This window comes from Podarcis bocagei (genome assembly GCF_964188305.1).
Source record: "Podarcis bocagei genome assembly, chromosome: 10".
Classification (NCBI taxonomy): Eukaryota; Metazoa; Chordata; class Lepidosauria; order Squamata; family Lacertidae; genus Podarcis; species Podarcis bocagei.
This window is the reverse complement of record NC_138135.1, coordinates 39,850,339-39,868,681: the sequence shown is the minus strand read 5'-3', so window position 1 is coordinate 39,868,681 and position 18,343 is coordinate 39,850,339. Positions and strand designations below refer to the sequence as shown.

The 18,343-nt window shown below is 46.1% G+C and overlaps 2 long non-coding RNA genes across 7 annotated transcripts in view; one reads left to right on the top strand and one right to left on the bottom strand.

The window, feature by feature from the left end:
• LOC308596136 overlaps positions 1–18,343 on the bottom strand; it is a 134,608-nt gene that overhangs the window by 50,645 nt on the left and 65,620 nt on the right. For 4 of the 6 annotated variants that reach the window (XR_014012341.1, XR_014012342.1, XR_014012343.1 and 1 more), the window contains one exon: positions 2,384–2,552. This is a non-coding gene — a long non-coding RNA (uncharacterized lncRNA). Of the gene's footprint in view, positions 1–2,383; positions 2,553–4,147; positions 4,170–5,883; positions 6,008–18,343 lie in introns of those variants that run through there. The other 2 variants (XR_014012345.1, XR_014012346.1) reach the window with 2 other exon arrangements.
• LOC308596906 lies at positions 8,738–17,201 on the top strand. The gene is made up of 3 exons (XR_014012729.1): positions 8,738–8,940; positions 10,170–10,488; positions 16,894–17,201. It is a non-coding gene; the product is annotated as an uncharacterized lncRNA (long non-coding RNA).

Below are 18,343 nucleotides of genomic sequence, written 5' to 3'. Positions count from 1 at the left end.
AGAAGCGCTTCGCTTCCCGCTGCCCCCGGACCTCTGAAGCAAGGGGCTGGGGGGAGATAGCGATCTCCCTGCAGCCCCTTGCTGCAAAAGACGTCCGGGGGAAGCGGGGAAGCGGGGAAGCGAAGCGCTTCGCTTCCCGCTGCCCCCGAACCTCTTCTGAAGCAAGGGGCTGGGGGGAGATAGCGATCTCCCTGCAGCCCCTTGCTGCAAAAGACGTCCGGGGGAAGCGGGGAAGCGAAGCGCTTCGCTTCCCGCTGCCCCCAACCTCTTCTGAAGCAAGGGGCTGGGGGGAGATAGCGATCTCCCTGCAGCCCCTTGCTGCAAAAGACGTCCGGGGGAAGCGGGGAAGCGATCTCCCCCCAGCCCCTTGCTTCAAAAGAGAAGACCCGCTGTCCCCGGGGCAAGCTTCGTTTTGCGAAGCAAGCCCATAGGGAAATTCGTCTTGCGAGGCAACTCGAAAACGAAAAAACCTTTCGTTTTGCGAGTTTTTCGTCTCGCGAGGCGTTCGTCTTGCGGGGTACCACTGTATTTTCTTCCTAGGGCCACCTTTCTTTATGGATAACCTATCATGGGGCTGTGGGGTAGCTTTTGGTGGGACCAAAGCCAGTAATGGGCAGTACTAGAGCTTTGGCTTTGGGACACTTGGAAGGGTATGCATGCAAGATTTGGTTTTGATAGCACATATTAGCATCTTTCATTATATAATAAATGATGCAATGCTTTTCTAGTCCTTCCAAATATTCTTTCAGTGCAATCCTATGCACGTTTACTCAGAAATAAGCTCATTCTGTTCCTTGGGACTTCTCAGGTAAGTGATTGCAATGTCAGCCACCTATTTACCCATCCCATGCTGCAAAAAGACTGTAAAGCCCTCCCCAAATATTTGCAAGTCTCCAACGAAAGGTTATTCCTTATTTGTGTAAAAAATTGTGTCTGCGTATGGATTTGGTGCATATGATGTGTGGCATGATCAAGAGGCCCTACTCAACGGATCAGCAAGAACGTGATGGGACATGCTGGCTCTTTGAAGCCAGTGGACCAAAACCACTTAGGCTTTAAAGAAGAAGAAGAAGAAGAAGAAGAAGAAGAAGAAGAAGAAGAAGAAGAAGAAGAAGAAGAAGAAGAAGAAGAAGAAGAAGAAGCAGCAGCAGCAGCAGCAGCAGCAGCTTTAATTGTGCCTGAGAGGCTATTAGAAACCTTTCAAGTGCAGGCTTTCAAGTGCTAGGCCAGCAAAGAGTCTGAAAAATTATTATGGGAAATGGGCATCGCTGCAAAAGTATCGCTTTGTCTTCTGCACAATATTGTCAGTGCACCTCAAGAAATGATAAGCATAGATGTGGACATGATATGTCCTCAGAGTCCATTAGATGCACAGGGCTTATTTGTTAACACAAATGGGAATGCATATAAACAAGTTGACTTCTACTAATTCTGTTGTCAGCCAATGCCACAAAGAGACAAAAGCCCACATTGCTTCTACCTCCTACTCCACACAAAAGAGGAACACAGAACATTGAATTTGGGGAGAAGTCACAGAGAAGCTCAAACATCCTCTCCAGATGGTGCGTGCTTCCTGCAGTAAGTCTATCCAGTGGTGTAGCTTGGGTTGCCATCACCCGAGGCTGCACAGAGTTGGGGGTGGGTGGGAGGGAAATGGAGGGGGTATGTATGAAATAGAGTCTGTGTCACTCTGGAGATTGCAGTTGGAGAGATGAAGAAGAAGAAGAGGAGGAGGAGGAGGAAGAAGGAGAGTCATTCTTTTGTCTGTGGACGTTAATTCCTGACTGGCATGGAAAAGCCATTTTTAACAGAACCCAGCGATGGAAGCACACAGCTGTATTGAGACAGCACCAGGTGTTGAAATGTTGTGCTCCTAACGATTTCATGCCTGGGGCCACTGCCCCCATACACCCCCACGCTACACCACTGAGTCTATCTCAAGTCTGAGAAATAGGGAAGTAGTGGGACCCCTTAAAATCTACCTGCCTCCTAAGCCTAAGTTCAGTCTTAGGTACAAGAGCTCCCACATATTGACCCAAACACAGCAAGGGAGATTGGCCCATGATATCTGGTGGACCTGTTTCCTCGCTCCTTGCATTCATTGCCCTTTCCCACAGTTCACTCTTTTGCACAAAGTGCAGCATTAGCGTATGGTAATTGCTGTCAACCTCCCACACCTCTCAGATCTACTGTGAGGAAGAGGCAAAAGGGCAGGAAAGGAAAAACGTGTGTGCACACACATGAGCTCGTAGGCTCGAAGATAAACAAAATACTTTGGAAGAAGTACAAGAACTAAGGAACTACAATAACTGGGTCACTGATTCTGAGCCAGGAAAAACATACACAAGTGGAAATAAGAGCAGTAGAAGAATTTTCATATTACCTCATCCAAAGGTTTAACTTGTCCAGACAGCAAGATGTTCTGTCTTCTGGAAAGTTATTGTGGGAAAGGAAGAAGGCATCTCTGAGGCATTTCCACACAGTCTAATCAGAGCTATTTAGAGATACGATTCATGTGTCCGTACACGTGTAACCAGAGATGTCTTCAAAACCTAGTAAGAAGCAGAAGCAGCAAAAACATTAGGAGGACACATTATTAAATTGATCTCTGATAGTTTAAAAACAATCAACACAGTGATTGGGACTAAAAAAACAAGCAAACCCAACTGCACATTTAAATTATCTTTGATGTAAGATGCTTAAACTTAGTTTATAACTATATGTGAATTCCCTGAAATGTAGGAAAACCACTGCAATCCACAGGACTCTCGTGATCATAGACCATTGGGTAAAACCTTTCCACATAAGGCAAAGCAAATTTTTAGCACCTTACCACTATACAGTTTGGGAAAAGGCACCATTATTTAGATAGCATCAATATCATGTGTCCTATCAATGTGAAATCTAGGATTTTGGACCCTCTTGGTATGGCAAACAAGATGTCCAAATGAGGGACAGATCTGCTAGGAAAGTAATAACAGGGGCTCTAAACCCAGAGTAGCCCCAGAAGAAACTTTAGTTCACATTGCTTTTAAAAAAATGGATCTAGTATTGATTAATTTTTAGTTGTATATATTTCAACAATCCCAAAGTTTGAGGGTCAGTAGCATCGGGGTTTTTTCCAGCTGGAACTCAATTCTAACACCTCTCAGGTGGGTGCCAGAGAACAAGGGAGGAGTTCGTGGGGACTTCCGGCACCCCTTTTTCTAGAAAAATAACACTGGGTTGTAATGTTGTAAAAGGGCGGTGATCTGTCGTGGCACAGCCTCACTGAAGGAGATAATAGTGGTTACCTAGACCTCATTGCTGCTTGTGAAAGGGCCCACATAGCAGTTCAAGCTTCAGGGCCCCAGAAACGTAGGTCCACAGCTGGTCCAAATGTAAGATTTGAAATGAGTGAATAAAAATTGTGCCTGGAAAAGTCTTTCACTTTAGATCATTTTTGCCCAGTAAATACATACCTTACAGTTGCCTTTGTGTATTTGCTTTTCGCTAATCCAGGAAAAATTACTTGTGCGGTTTTAATGATAGTGTATTATAAAGTTTCCATTTTACTCAAAGGAGTGTGGGGAAAATATGCAGTAAAGGTCCTTTGTGGCTAGTGAAGGAAGAGCAGAGGAAGAGCTGGCCACTGCAGGGAACATGAGTTTACAGGTCCACAGTGGCCCTGCTCCTACTCCTGCTGCAGAGTCTGGCTTATTGCAATGTTTGAACCTGGGTTTGTGGGTTTGGAGAGCAAAAAACCATGAGCTCAGGTTCAGCTGCCACAGCAAGCCAGACTCTGGCATGTTTCCCAATAATGCTGCTGCAGTAGGAGGAGGAGGGGGGAGAAAGAAAGAAAGAACTTTTCAGCAAGTTGTCAAGCTTCCTTGCCCCACCACCTATCTGAATATGGAAATGGGGACCTTTGGACAAAGAAAGGCTGTGCAGCATACCACGCTGTTCACAAGCATGTCTGGATCAGGCCCCTTGTGTGTAAAAACAGGGTAAACTTCACATGTAAATTTCACACTGGAAGAGGGGAATCAAAATTCAGGCTTTTGCTTTAAGGAGAATAGGAGGGAGAATAGGATCAGATGAGAAACCACATTTAAAATAAAAATAAAAAATCTACCACAGTAAATATGACCTTCTGCCCCTGACTCACTTGGCTGGTCAACCATCAAGCATTCTGCCTTATTGCCAAAGCCATGTACTGAACCACAGTAGTGTATGTTTCTTTTTTTAAATTTGTGCAATTCCCAGAAAATAAAGTGTGTTGTTATGTTTTGCTACAACAGCAATGTTTCTGGATTGTTCCACCTAATATTTAAAAGTAACAGAGCTTTCATTTTATTTCACCAAGCTAGCCACTTGGGAGTCCAGGAATAGCCAATGTTTATAAAAGAGTCTAGCTCATACAGTTAAAACTATATTTATTTCTTTTAGCTAGAGGATGCAATCCTGAAGTCTCTTTTTCTGAATTAGCTGCATTAATTTGGTCCTAGGAGACCCTGTGGTCTAAGATTGTTGCAGTGGGATGTGAGTCAGAGCCAAAGTGGTGCTTGGTGTAGTGGTTAGCATGTTGTCTTCTTCTTTGGCGATCACTTGTAGCCAAGTAAGATTGTCTTCCATAAACACGGTTTTAACAATGAGTCCATAAGTGACTGTGGAGGCCAATTCTGGATCCACACATCCTTCCACTGTTGGGGACATTGGTTTCCGGGCGGGAGTTGATCATGGTGTGGATTTGCCAAGCATGCCTTCCTCTTAGCATGTTTCTCCCTTGCATCCTGAGTTCAGGTGTCTTCAAAGCCCACGACACCTTTGGTAAAGGCTGTTCTCCAACTGGAGCGCTCGCAGGCCAGTGTTTCCCAGTTGTCAGTGTTATACTACATTTTTAAAGATTTGCCTTGAGATAGTCTTTAAACCTCTTTTGTTGACCACCAGCATTATGTCCATTTTTAAGTTTGGAATAGAGCAGTTGCTTTGGAAGACGATCATCAGGCACAACATGACCAGTCCAACAAAGTTGATGTTGAAGTATCATTGCTTCAACACTGGTGATCTTTGCATCTTCCAGTACACTGATATTAGTTCGCCTGTCTTCCCAAGTGAGTGTAAAAAATTTCAGAGACACCGTTGATGGAATCTTTTGAGGAGTTGGAGGTGGCGTTTATAAGTGGTCCATGTTTCACAAGCATATACTAAGGTTGGTAGTACAGTAGCTTTGTAAACAAGCATTTTGGTTTCCCTGTGAATGTCCCAGTCCTCAAACACTCTGCACTTCAATCGGCAGAAAGCCCCACTTGCAGAGCTCAGGCGATGCTGGATTTCGGCATCAATGTTGGCCCTTGCGGAAAGATAACTGCCTAGGTAGGAGAAGTGATCGACATTTTCCAACGTTACACCATTGAGTTGGATTTGTGGCACTGCAGAGGAGTTATTTTGTACTGGTTGGTGCAGCACTTTGGCTTTATGGATGTTGAGTGATAGGCCAAGCTTTTCGTAAGCTTCTGCAAAGATATTTAGGATGGTTTGGAGGTCATCCTCTGAGCGTGCACACACTACGTTGTCATCAGCATACTGAAGCTCTGTGACAGAAGTTAAGGTAACCTTACTCTTTGCTTTCAGCCTGCTCAGATTGAAAAGCTTTCCATCTGTTCGATATATGATTTCTACTCCAGTGGGAAGTTTCCCTTCGACAAAGTGTAGGATCATGGCCTTCACAGCCATTGTAACATACTGTTTGTTATCCGCCTGTTCTGCCATTGAGGACTTCTTGGATCATTCTTTGTCTAGCTCCTTCCCTCTGACCTTACCACCTTGGGTGACCCTGCTGGGAGTACGAGATTCCCGATGGCTTCACTCACAAGGGTCATAGGAACATGCAAGCCCACTCACCACGAAAAGGTGATGATCCAGCAAGTGGGGGTTAGCATGTAGGACTGGGGAGACCCAGGTTCAAACCTTCATTCAGCCAAGGAGATTACTGGTTGACCGTGAGCCAGTCACTCTTTTTCAGCCTCTATTCAACATCTTTTTCACAGGGTCACCGTAAGGATGGAAGGAAAAGCAAAGGTTGCATAAAAATGTAATAAATAATAATTCAGCCAAACTCATTTAAAAAAATTCCTATCTTACAGGTTTCAGCAGGAGAGAGTCCCATGCTATGTTGTTACTTTCAGGTGTGGCAGCTGAAAATAAACTAAGAAAGATGCTCATGTTCTATGTAGTAGTAGCAGCTCAAGGATGTACAAAGGAAAATATTCAATTGTGCACTCAAACTGTGCTACGAAACACAGCCCAGTATTCCGTAGAATGAGCACTCAACAAAGGATTCAGCGAAAATATTTCATTATTTTTTCAGAATAATGCATCCTTGCTCAAAATGATTCTGCACAAAATATTCCAACATACGTAGTAATGTACTATGGAATGTGAACTGTATCATGAACTAGTGAGGGAATTTTTCAGATTATAGCCCTAGAGATGCTTGGCTGATTAAGTCAGATTGCTAATACAATATGTTCTTATTTTGTATTTTTATGTTGTGAATTGCCCTGTTTTCTTTGGATGAAGGGTGGTATACAAATTTAATAAATAATAATCAGAGAGAGAGAGAGAGAGAGAGAGAGAGAGAGAGAGAGAGAGAGAGAGAGAGAGACTACCTCCTTGTTCTCTTTGGTTTCCTTTTTGGCGAATCCAAAGCTCACCTGTCTGCTCCCTTCCTACCACCAGCACACCGCCCACATGTCAAACTTTCTCACTGGATCCTGCTTTCCTTGACTCTGTGCCGCCCTGGCTCACACTTTCAGACCTAGCAGGGATTGAATGGAGGTGCCAGTTGCATAACTCAGGACCTCCATGTAGTGTATGTCTTAAAGCTGCATGTCTTATTTGTATGCATAGATGCACATTTTGAAGAGATCGCCACAATTTAAATAGAAATAGAATATGTTTCACCATAGTGGGGTAAGGAGGAATGTTATCAGGTGACCTGTGTGACTGTTCAGATGGCTCTTCAAGCGCTAGCTGTTGATGGGAGAGTTTGAGGCTTCCCCTGTTCTTAGGGTTCACTAATTGGGATTGGGGAGCTCTTCAAATAAAGGACCATTCTCTCAAATAGAGGTCACCCTATTCCAGAACCATGCATTTCCATGGTAAAATCACCTGTCCTATCAAATTTCAGCTGATTCCATTTGCAGTCAGAATGTCTATTATCAACAACTGCTGCCTTCAACATATTCTCCAAGTGTTTTCATACACAGATTTGTATGCAAAATTATTCATTCTTGCATATGAATATATGAAGTTCCACTATATTGTCAGAAGCATCTCGCTGGCTACTATCCATTAGGGATTTGTTCAGAGATCTTTCATAGGTTTCTCCTTTCTAACTAGTGACCCCAGTGGCTAAATGTGAGCCCTTAAGCACATGAAACACATACTCTACCTTTGCATCATCTGCCATTAACCTATGGCCTCTTCCCAAAATGGCATTTCTAGCTTTCCTACAGTTGCACTGCATCATATATTTTTAGTCTTAAGACGACACTCATAGTCATTTTCCCTACAGTTGGCACTTGTTTCTCAGTCTTGCAGTAGTGCTAAAACAATAGATTACTTCCTAGCTCAGCACATAGGTGATTTTTCAAAAGCACTGTGAATTTCACAAGTCATAAACCAGTTGGCAGTTTCAGAAGATTCCTCTGAATGAATAGAACCCCATTTTTTTTGTTTTTAAGAGAAATGAATCATCTACTCTCATGGGGGTTTGCACATTTTATGCTAAATGTTGAGAAAGCTGCCACTAATTTAGCCTTCTTCCTGTGGGTGCCAGTGCCCTGAACAATGAGTAATGAACTTTATTTGAAGGGAAAGGGCTTGACAGTTAAAAATGTAGGCTTCAACAGTGGACCTTGGGAAAAGCCAAATCACTACTGATGAGAACAACTGGCATAAAAAAGATCAGCTGTAACCCTGGAAACAGGAACACTGAAGTGCCAACCTCAGCAACAAGCACACAGCTCATACCTGGTATTTTATATTGTGCCTTTGTTGTGTCACTGAAAACATGCTAATACATTTTTTTCTCAGAACACATAAACAAGATGTTGCCTGGGGATAGATTAAAAAAAACACCCAAGTGTGCTGATGTGTCTGTCTATCAGCTGGCACAACAGTGGGTGTATCTGAGCAGCACCTGACAGTTGTGCAATGCTGGCCTGCACTTCAAGTACATCAGTGAAGGCTGAATTGTAACATGTCTAAATACAATGCCTGGCAAGCCTAAACCAATATCAACATGCATCTGAGAAAACTTCTGGGAAACAGAAGAAAGGAGCTTTTGCTCATTAAAGCCCTCTTCAGAAAAAGCCCTCAGGTGCTCAGCAGAAGGATGAGCTTGGCTGTGCTGGCTAGCCATGCTCTCAATACTGGGTGCCATTCACTGGTCATAACATTTCTTCTCTGCCCAAGGATGATGTGTTCAATTCAATGCATGAAAGAGGCCTCTATGCATGTACAGCTGTATGCATGTGGGGCTTTCTGTGCAGTTGGGAACCTCAATCTCACAGGGATTGGGCTAAGGGGTACACTGATATCAGGTTCCAGACATAGGACATCCCCAGAGGACCACACTTGTACATTCGCTTGGAGAGGGCTCAACTTGCACAATGATGTGTTCATTCTGGGAACCTTTGCTCATGACTGCAGCAGTATGTCCCCACAGCAGCTTCTTTCCACATCACTGCCACCATAAAAACAATTCCCTCCACATAGAATTCCATTCTCTGAAGGAGTAGGTGCAATGTTTGCAGTTGCAGCTAGATCCCTCACTGTCACCAAATGTCCAGGTGAACTCAGCGGTTTGGAGTGTTCATTACTCAACTTTGGTTGGTGTGCCAACTGTGGCTGTTCCTAGAAAGGAATAGCCTTGTCATGGTGTTCCATACATTGGTAACCTCACTACTCTGATGTGCTACCCTTAGGCCTGGTTTGGAAGCTGTGCAAGCTGGAGTAGCTAGGGTGCTTAGTTGGGTCATTCAGTTTTACACATATTATCCCAGTGCTGAAAGATCTGGACTGACTACACATTAGCCACTAGGACAAGTCCAAAGTTTTGTTGCTGATATTTAAAGTCACAAACTTAAATATCTTATGGACTGCTTCTCACTGGTAAATGAGAACCTGCTGTTTAAGATCTTCTAAGGAGACTCTATTGGCCACTCTATGACCAGCAGATTGTTGCTTAATCACAACATAGAAGTGGGTCTTTTTGGCCGTTACGTTCACTGTACTCTGGAATTCTGTCTCTTGGGTAACTCATGAGATGGATACAGTAATGACATTTAAAAGCATCTTAAAACATCTGGAACCACCACATTGACTACTCCGATCCAGCCTAACCCTCTCACAAATATCTTGTTTTTTTATCTGGAGGATTTATTTATTTGTCTGAAAAGACATTAGGTCACAAAAGCTGTCCTCTGTCACCCGAAGTGGTACAGAACAGGTCCAGGTTTACTACCTCAGAACTAGGCTGTGGAAGGGGTTTGCAAATATGAAACAACAACCAATGAAATGATCTAAGACCCGAAATGGTTGACATATTGACCATGATTTAGGCCCTGGATTGTTTTAATTGTCTTTTAAGCAACCACAGATGAGGATCTGGATTAGGACCATGGTGTGTAGGGAAGGGGCCTGATTCTACCCACACACATCATCTGAAGCATCAGCCCCATCCCACACTCAGAAGCAATGGACGAGTCAGAGAAAAATAGCAGATTGGGGTGTTCTGGGGAGGAAAACAGCATGGGTGGGGGGAAAGTAACACCCCCTCCTCACATGCCGGATCAGACACCTCTGGGGCTTCTATTTTGTGTAAATTATCACCAGATAACCATTTTAACACACTTGGGTCTCAGCAGTATTTCATTTACAATCAAAATAGGACAGGCAAGGCAAGATTTGTAAAGGAGGTGAGATTATTATTATTTATTGAATTTAGATACTGCTCTATACCCGGAGGTCTCAGGGCAGTTCCCAGAAAAAGATAAGTCTTTTTCTCAATGCACTTTAGAAAATTACAAATTATGTGCACTGTCTTCTGTATATAGTCATTCTTTCGGGGGGGTTTACTACAAGCATTTAAACATTTATGACTGGATCTGTCTCCTCTTCAGGAGCAGAAAATGGAAAAGAGTCACAATGGCAGACAGAGAGAAAACTGATGGAAAGTACAGCATTAAGTCATCACCAGCATGAAAATGCTTACAGCAAAGAGCCCAAGGGAGATGGAGAAAGAGACACAAAATGCTACCTACAGCCTATGAAGCACATTAATAACAGTGAAGAAGCTGCCTCATAGCATCAACAAAGTAGCTCAAGGTTTCGCAGATCTAACCTGACACCATTCCAGCGATATCAGCACATGACTTCAAACACTGCACCAGGAGACAAGGAGCTTAATGACTACTCTCTGGTTTAGCACACTGAATATTGGTAATATTTTTGAAACTCATAAAGTATCATCTGTCACCTTCAGGCAAAAAGAAAAAAAGCACATTGCTGTACTGTGAGGGTTTGATTAGCTGCTTGTGCGTGAAAACGTGCTCCCTCAGAGTTTGTGCGCCCCCACAAACCTCCGTGTGTGACGGAGCTCCTCAGACATGTCTGCTCTAGTCACTAGTAGAGTCCGACAGTGGCTGTCTGCGGAAGCGTTTCCAACAAAGAAGTTCCTTAACGGAAACGCGTCTCCTGGACTCACGGCGTGACAGTTTCCTGCGAGGTATGGGTCTCCCTATGGGAGACTCCGATACCTCCCCACTGTTTTCGCTGGAAGCCTCCCTGAGCCCTCCCTCCTGCTCGCATTCCCTCAGAGACCCACTCCTCCCCCTGCTGGTCCCTGCTTCAGCAGTTGAGTCTCTTTCATCCTGCCTGAGTCCCTCCACCACCTGATGCTCTGATGGCAGTTCCCTGACATCCACCTCCCCTCCAGGGCCCCCCTCACCCCCTCCCAATTCCTCCCCCCTGGGAGGTGAAGGGCTAAAACCCCGAAACGAATCTTCCTCATCTTCTGACGTCTCGAACAATTCTCTCCATCGATCGTCGTCCTGGCCAGCTGAATCCTCCTCCTCTTCAGAATCTGGGAACCCCTCCAACTCCTCTTCCTCGTCGGTGGTGGCAAAGTATTCCCTTCGGAACCTCGCTACAGGCTGAGGTTTACGTGGGAACCTCTGATGAAAAGTCTCTATTAAAACCTCGTCATTGACATCCTCTGCCCTAACCCAGGTGTTTTCCGACTCCGGTTCCCCTTCCCACATTACCAAATACTCTACTTGATCTCCCTTCCACCTGGAATCGAGGATCTCCGCTACATGGTAGCTGTGTTCCTTCTCCTCCATTGCTGGTCCCCTAGTGACCCTCCCCTCACTGTCTCCTCTATACGGTGACAGCAACGACCTGTGAAAAACTGGGTGCAGCTTCATGTGGTTCGGTAACCGGAGCCTGAAAGCCACTGGATTGACCTGCTGTATGACTTCAAACGGACCCAGCCTTTTGGGTCTTAATTTCTTACAACCTCCTTTGAATGGCAACCCTTGGGTTGACAGCCACACCTGGTCCCCCACCCTGATGCTTTCACCTTCCCTTCTGTTTTTGTCTGCTTGCCTCTTATATTCCTCCTTAGCCCTGTTTAAGTTGAGTTGGAGCTGGCGATGGATTGCTTCCATTTCTTCCACGAACTGTTCTGCAGCTGGAACGCTCCAGTTCTCCCCCTCCCCCCCTGGGAAGGCTCTGGGATGGCACCCGTGATTAGCCAAAAAGGGGCTCATCCCCGTGGACACGTTCTCTGCATTGTTGTAGGCAAATTCTGCCAACGCCAGCTTCTCCACCCAATCATTCTCTCTGTCATTAACATAACACCTCAAATATTGTTGGAGAACCCCATTTGCTCTTTCCGCCTGCCCGTTGGTTTCAGGATGACGGGCCGTCGAGAAATTAACCTCTACATGCAGTAAGCTCATGAGCTTCCTCCAGAACCTGGAAGTAAATTGTTTCCCTCGGTCTGAAACCACCCTCAAGGGGGCGCCATGCAACCTAAACACATTCTCTACAAACAATTTGGCGGTTTCTTCTGCTGTAACCGCATGTGAGCAGGCTATGAAGTGGGCCATTTTAGTTAACAGGTCTACTACAACCATGATGGCTGTTTTCCCTCTAGACCTTGGCAGATCAGTCATGAAATCTATTGCCACTGCTTCCCACGGTCTCTCAGGTGTGGGCAGTGGTTCTAATAAACCAGCCGGCGCCTGCCTCTCCCCCTTGGCTCTTTGGCATTGTTCACACCCTCTCACATACTCCCGCACATCTTCCCTGACCTTGGGCCACCAAAATTCCCTGGTAACCAGCCACATGGTTTTGTGTTGCCCAAAGTGCCCTGCTGTGGGGCTATCGTGCAGCTGCTTGAGTACTTTCTCCCTCAATTCCCCTTCAGGTATATATAACGCTCCCTTATAATACAATGCCCCATTTCTCTCCTCAAAACCACCGGGTTTGTCTTCCTCCCCTCTGAGATCCCTGAGTTTCCCCTGGGCGTATGCATCCTGCACCGTACCCTCTACCAATTCCCTTTGCCCCACCAAAGTCGCCCCACACACCCAGCGGTCCTCTGGAATGATATGGGTTTCTTCGGGTGCTCCCTCCCCCTCCAAATATTCAGGCTTGCGTGAGAGAGCGTCCGCCCTAACATTCTCTGGGCCTGGCACATAACAAATCTCAAAGTTAAATTTGGAGAACTCTTGGGCCCATCTCAACTGCCTTTGGTTGAGCACTCGCGCCGTTCTCCAGTACTCTAGATTTTTATGGTCCGTGCACACTTGCACTTTATGTTGTGCACCAACTAGCAGATGCCTCCATCTCCGGAACGCCTCATGAATAGCAAGCAGTTCTCGGTCGTACACCGTGTAGTTCCTCTCGGATTTGTTCAGCTTCCGTGAGAAGAAGGCACACGGACGCCACTCCGACTCCTCCTTCCCCGGCTGCAGAAGAAGCACCGCCCCTATGGCTCTGTCAGATGCGTCTGTTTCAACCCTTAGCTTCTTTCGTAAATCCACATGCAGAAGTTGTTCTTCAGAGGCGAAGGCCCTTTTCAGTTCCTCAAACGCTCGCCCCGCCTCCGCCGTCCATACAAACTTCTTCTTACTGCTGAGACAGTCAGTGATGGGCGCCGTCAGATGGGCGAAGTTGCGGATGAACTTACGATAAAAGTTTCCAAACCCTAGGAACCTCTGCACATCCTTCTTGGTTTTGGGTGTTTTCCATTCCAGCACTGCCTGTACCTTGCCGGGATCCATGGCCAATCCCTTGTCTGACAGGCGGTACCCCAGGAATTCCACCTCCTTGGTATGGAACCGACACTTCTCCAGTTTGACCCACAGCCTGTTGGCTTGCAGTCTGCTCAACACTTCTCTGACGTCTCTCACATGTTGCTCCTCATTCTCAGAATACACCAACACATCATCTAGAAAGGCAACGCAATTCTTGTAGAGCAAAGGGCCCAGCACGTGGTTCATAAAAGATTGAAAACACGCGGAGCCTGCTTGTAATCCAAATGGCATAACGAGGTATTCAAACGCCCCCAAAGGGGTAAACATGGTGGTTTTCCATTCATCCCCTTTCCTTATGCGTATCAGGTTGTACGCCCCCCTTAGATCCAGCTTTGTGAAAATCTTTCCCTTCCTCACCATGGTCAAAATATCATCAATTCTGGGCATAGGGAACGCCACCGGTTCAGTCACTGCATTCAGCCGCCTAAAATCACATACAAGTCTCGGCTTGTCCGCATTTTTTTTGTCCACAAAGAACACTGGGCTCCCCCCTGCTGCTTTGGACTCTCTGATGAAGCCTCTCTTCAGGTTCTTGTCAATGAACCCTCGCAACTCCTGCATTTCCCTGTCTGACATGGCATACAACTTGCCCACGGGAAGCTGTGCTCCAGGGAGTAAATTGATCTGACAATCAAAGGGTCTATGAGGTGGTAGTTGGTCAGCTTCCTTCTCGCTGAACACGTCGCTGAGATCTGCATACTGTGGTGGTACCTTCACCTTTCCCATTACTTCAGTCCCTGCTAGGGTGGCTTGGGCCCCTACTGAACCCTTCTCCCCTTTGCAGTGTTCTAGGCAATGTGCTGAACCAAAGGACACCACTCTTTGATGCCAGCCAACCAGCGGATCATGTAGAGCTAGCCAGCTCATTCCCAAAATAATGGGAGCGCCTCCCAGGGTGGCCACATTAAACGCTATCAGTTCTGTGTGCCTTGCCACCCTCATTATCATTGGGACAGTCTGCAAGCGGACTCCTCCTCCCAACAACTCCCTGCCATCAATCGTGGTCACCTGCAGGGGGTTGCTTAAAGGGATGGTCTGTATCTGGTGTTCAGCAACAAACTCCTTGCTCATAAAATTGCAGGAGCTGCCTGAGTCCAATAGCGCCTTTATTTTTAGGGGGTGCCCATTCTGCAGCTCTAGCGACACTTCAATCACTAGAGCAGGTCGAGGAGCTTCTGGCACGGGCACTTTCACTGCTCTTTGGCCTGGCTGCAGTGCCCCAATTGTGGCAACCAGGCGTTGGCTTTTACCTGCTCCGCTCCCCCTTCTTCTCCCCCCTCAACAGCTCCCACCATCCCTTGCCATTCCTTCCTCTGGGGGCAGACTCTGGCAAAGTGGCCTGGCTGTTGGCAGAGATAGCATTTCCGGGGGCCCTTTCCCTCCTTCTTAGCTCCCTCGCTGGTTTTTGAAAATGCGCGCGCGCGCGCTGTTCCGATTTCCATCGGCTCTGCCGGCGGGAAAGCTGGCTCAGGAATGTCTGGAATGCGGAACTCCTTCCAACGTTCCCCTCTCCCTTCCCGCCTCTCCAAAGCTCTTGCCTCCTGCCGCGCTCCTATGGTCAGCGCAGATTTGGTCAGCTGATCCATAGACTCCGCCCTGGGGCTCCGTGCCAGCTCGTCTTTCACCCCCGAAGAAAGACCTTCTTCAAATAGCATTTGAACGGGTGCCGCCGATAAATCCCAACTCAGTCTGTGAATCAGCATGGTAAACTCAGTCCAATATTCACGGACAGATCGACTCCCCTGCTTACAAGCCATTAGCTGTCTGCGCACCACCCCTTCCTCAATATCGCTGGAAAACATGATATCCATTGCACGAAAGAACTTCATTGTGTCCTTTAGTATGTCATTGTGCGTTGCCATTAGGGGTCGCACCCAGTCTCTAGCCCCTTTCTCAAGATGCCCAATTACAAAAGCAACTCGCGATTCCTCATCAGGGAACTCATCGAACTGCACATTAAGGGCATATTGCATCTCTGTCCTAAAAGCATGGTAGTCCTTGGGGTCCCCCCCAAATTTCTGCACCAATCCTGGTACCTTTCTGGGGAATTGAGTGGCTCTCCCCTTCTTGTCTGCATCCTGAGCCCTTCTCTCCTCCAGCCTCGCCGTCTGCAGGGCCAGTTGAACCTCCAACGCTCGGTATCTATCTTCCAAGCTTGGACCAGCTCCAGCCCCTGCTCCTCCGGTTCCGGTTGGTTCGCTCATGATGCCTTCTCTTGCACAGGCAGCGTACAAAGACTGTCGGACTGCTGTGAGGGTTTGATTAGCTGCTTGTGCGTGAAAACGTGCTCCCTCAGAGTTTGTGCGCCCCCACAAACCTCCGTGTGTGACGGAGCTCCTCAGACATGTCTGCTCTAGTCACTAGTAGAGTCCGACAGTGGCTGTCTGCGGAAGCGTTTCCAACAAAGAAGTTCCTTAACGGAAACGCGTCTCCTGGACTCACGGCGTGACAGTTTCCTGCGAGGTATGGGTCTCCCTATGGGAGACTCCGATACCTCCCCACTGTTTTCGCTGGAAGCCTCCCTGAGCCCTCCCTCCTGCTCGCATTCCCTCAGAGACCCACTCCTCCCCCTGCTGGTCCCTGCTTCAGCAGTTGAGTCTCTTTCATCCTGCCTGAGTCCCTCCACCACCTGATGCTCTGATGGCAGTTCCCTGACATGTACTAAGTAAAATGATCTTAGAGAAATATGTCAGGCCAGAACTTGACAGCTGTGCCTTAAAATAAACAAACATACATTGAGAGATTTTTCTTCAGGTCCACTTTTTCTGCGATGGGGAAGAGAACAAGAAGTGTGAAAATTCAAACACACACCTGATTCAAAGACACTTTCACAGTCTATTCATTTACTGGTATGAGGTGTTGGATAGCTCTGATAGGTGTTCATCCTTTAAGCAAAGCTGGAGTTTTAATTTGTTTTTTAATGTAGGGCTACAAGGATAGCATAGCCCATGGATCCCAACACTAGAACCCACCGTTCCTACCCATTCACTGCTCCTCTTCTTCCTACCCCTGCAAAGAAATGATTGGAAATAGAAGTGTTCCTGGTGTCTGCATCAGACCAAGGAAGAGAAGGGAAGGTGTTTCCAAGGCACCTTCTTCTATAAATTAAGAATCAATCTTCTCGTCCATTCATCTCACCTGAAGTTCAGCCTCAGGTGCTGTCACTATTAGCAGGAAGCCTTCCGTTCTCTATACTGTGACCACTCTGTTACACAGAAGCAGAGGAAGCTTATATACCACATCAGACAATTTGTCCATCTAGCTCAATAATATCTACTGTGACTCATACCAGCTTTCCAGGTACTCGGGCAGAGATGTTTTACATCACCTGCAACTGTCCTCTGAAATAAAACTTTAAAAGGTGCTCCATATTGCTCCATATTAAAGTTATAAGTTTAATGTACATAAAATGCTGTGCTTTAATGCATTGTATTGGAAATGCTGAAAAGGCAGTTTACCATAGGCAAAAAGTTGCACTTTGTCAAAAGCGTCAATGAAGGCTGCTATTTTGCCATTTCAGTGCACTAAACTACCTGATGACTCATCACCGGAAACAGGAAGTCCTGAGCTCAAACAGCAGGAAGCTGAAACCTGAGAAGCCAGCCTGTGCTTTATTGGAGATGGCTAGTACTGGCAGCAGCAGCTGTTGAAGAGAAGTTCTGCAATGATTAACAAACTTAGCATCTCCCTCTGGGGCCAGATGGTGGAATGTTTATTGAACAGTATAAAGGATTGAACCCCATTTCTTGTTTGCAATGTCCTACTTGGCCATTTTATAACACTTATCTTATTGTAACTAGTATTTAAGACTGTTTGGCAGTAAAGCTTTGGAACTCATTTTTGTGGTGGAGAGAATTCATTTTGACACAAGGTCCAGATGAGGGATTCTGATCTGGTCCCTGTGTGCATCACTGGAGTGTGTATCAGCGTGTCCCACCTTGTTATTCCTCGCCCCCATTCTGCCCATTTCATAATGTGTTGAGTGACACTTTTGGGTCACTTCTGGGTTCAACTCCATGCGTGTGTGTGCAATCACTCATCTTTTGGGTGCTTGTTAATCGGTCGTTGCCTGTAATAAAAATACTGTAGATTGAAATGTCCATAGAACACAATACCCAGGGCATGTAACCCTATCATGAGGCAAAGTGAGGCAGCTACCTCAGGGAGGTGGAAAAGGAGCAGCAGTGGTGCTGAGGTGTTGAAGCACATATAGCTAATTAACTGCATATAGGCAGGATTTAATATTATGAGGCAATGTGAATATATATTTTCCAGGAATAAGGAATGCATGAAATAATATTTAAAGAGTATGAATAGAGTGAGTAATCAGCACCTTAGTTTGAAGGGACAGAGGGGAAGGGGAGAAACCTGGCACCATTGGTGGAAAGATTTTAAGGTTTTAATTATTGTAACATCTGCAAGTACGCCCAGGCTGCTTGCCTACACTCCTGTGAGGCAATTTTTTCTGGTTTCTGCTTCTATGAACTACAAATTTGGCTTCCACCACCAGTTAAAGTGCTTGGCGATATCAGAGTGACACAACAGAACTGGAGTGTGCCACTGAATCTGACTCACGGACCACTTCGTTCCCATAATCCAGTCTGTCTGCTGCCTAAAGGCAGTGCAAAGAGATCCATGGACATCTTCAGATACCAGCAGCTTCTGTACATGTTTAATTCAAACACTGAATCCCTACACTGGCTTTTTGGAGCAGACTTCTCTGAACTTCCATTTCAAAAGAGCCTGGAAACCTGCTCCTTCCAAAAGGTGAAGTTTGGAATAATGGAGGTAGAGGGAAGTCACACTGAAGCCAGTATATCAGAGGGTCTCTATAATGAGGCAAGCAAGTCAAAAGCAGGGCCATTCAACCTGCTCAGAAGAGCAAGGTTAAAAATAGCTGACTTTCTGCTCTGATATATGTCACTAGTTTTTTATTGGAGATTCATGAAATTAAAAATGTGAGATCCAAT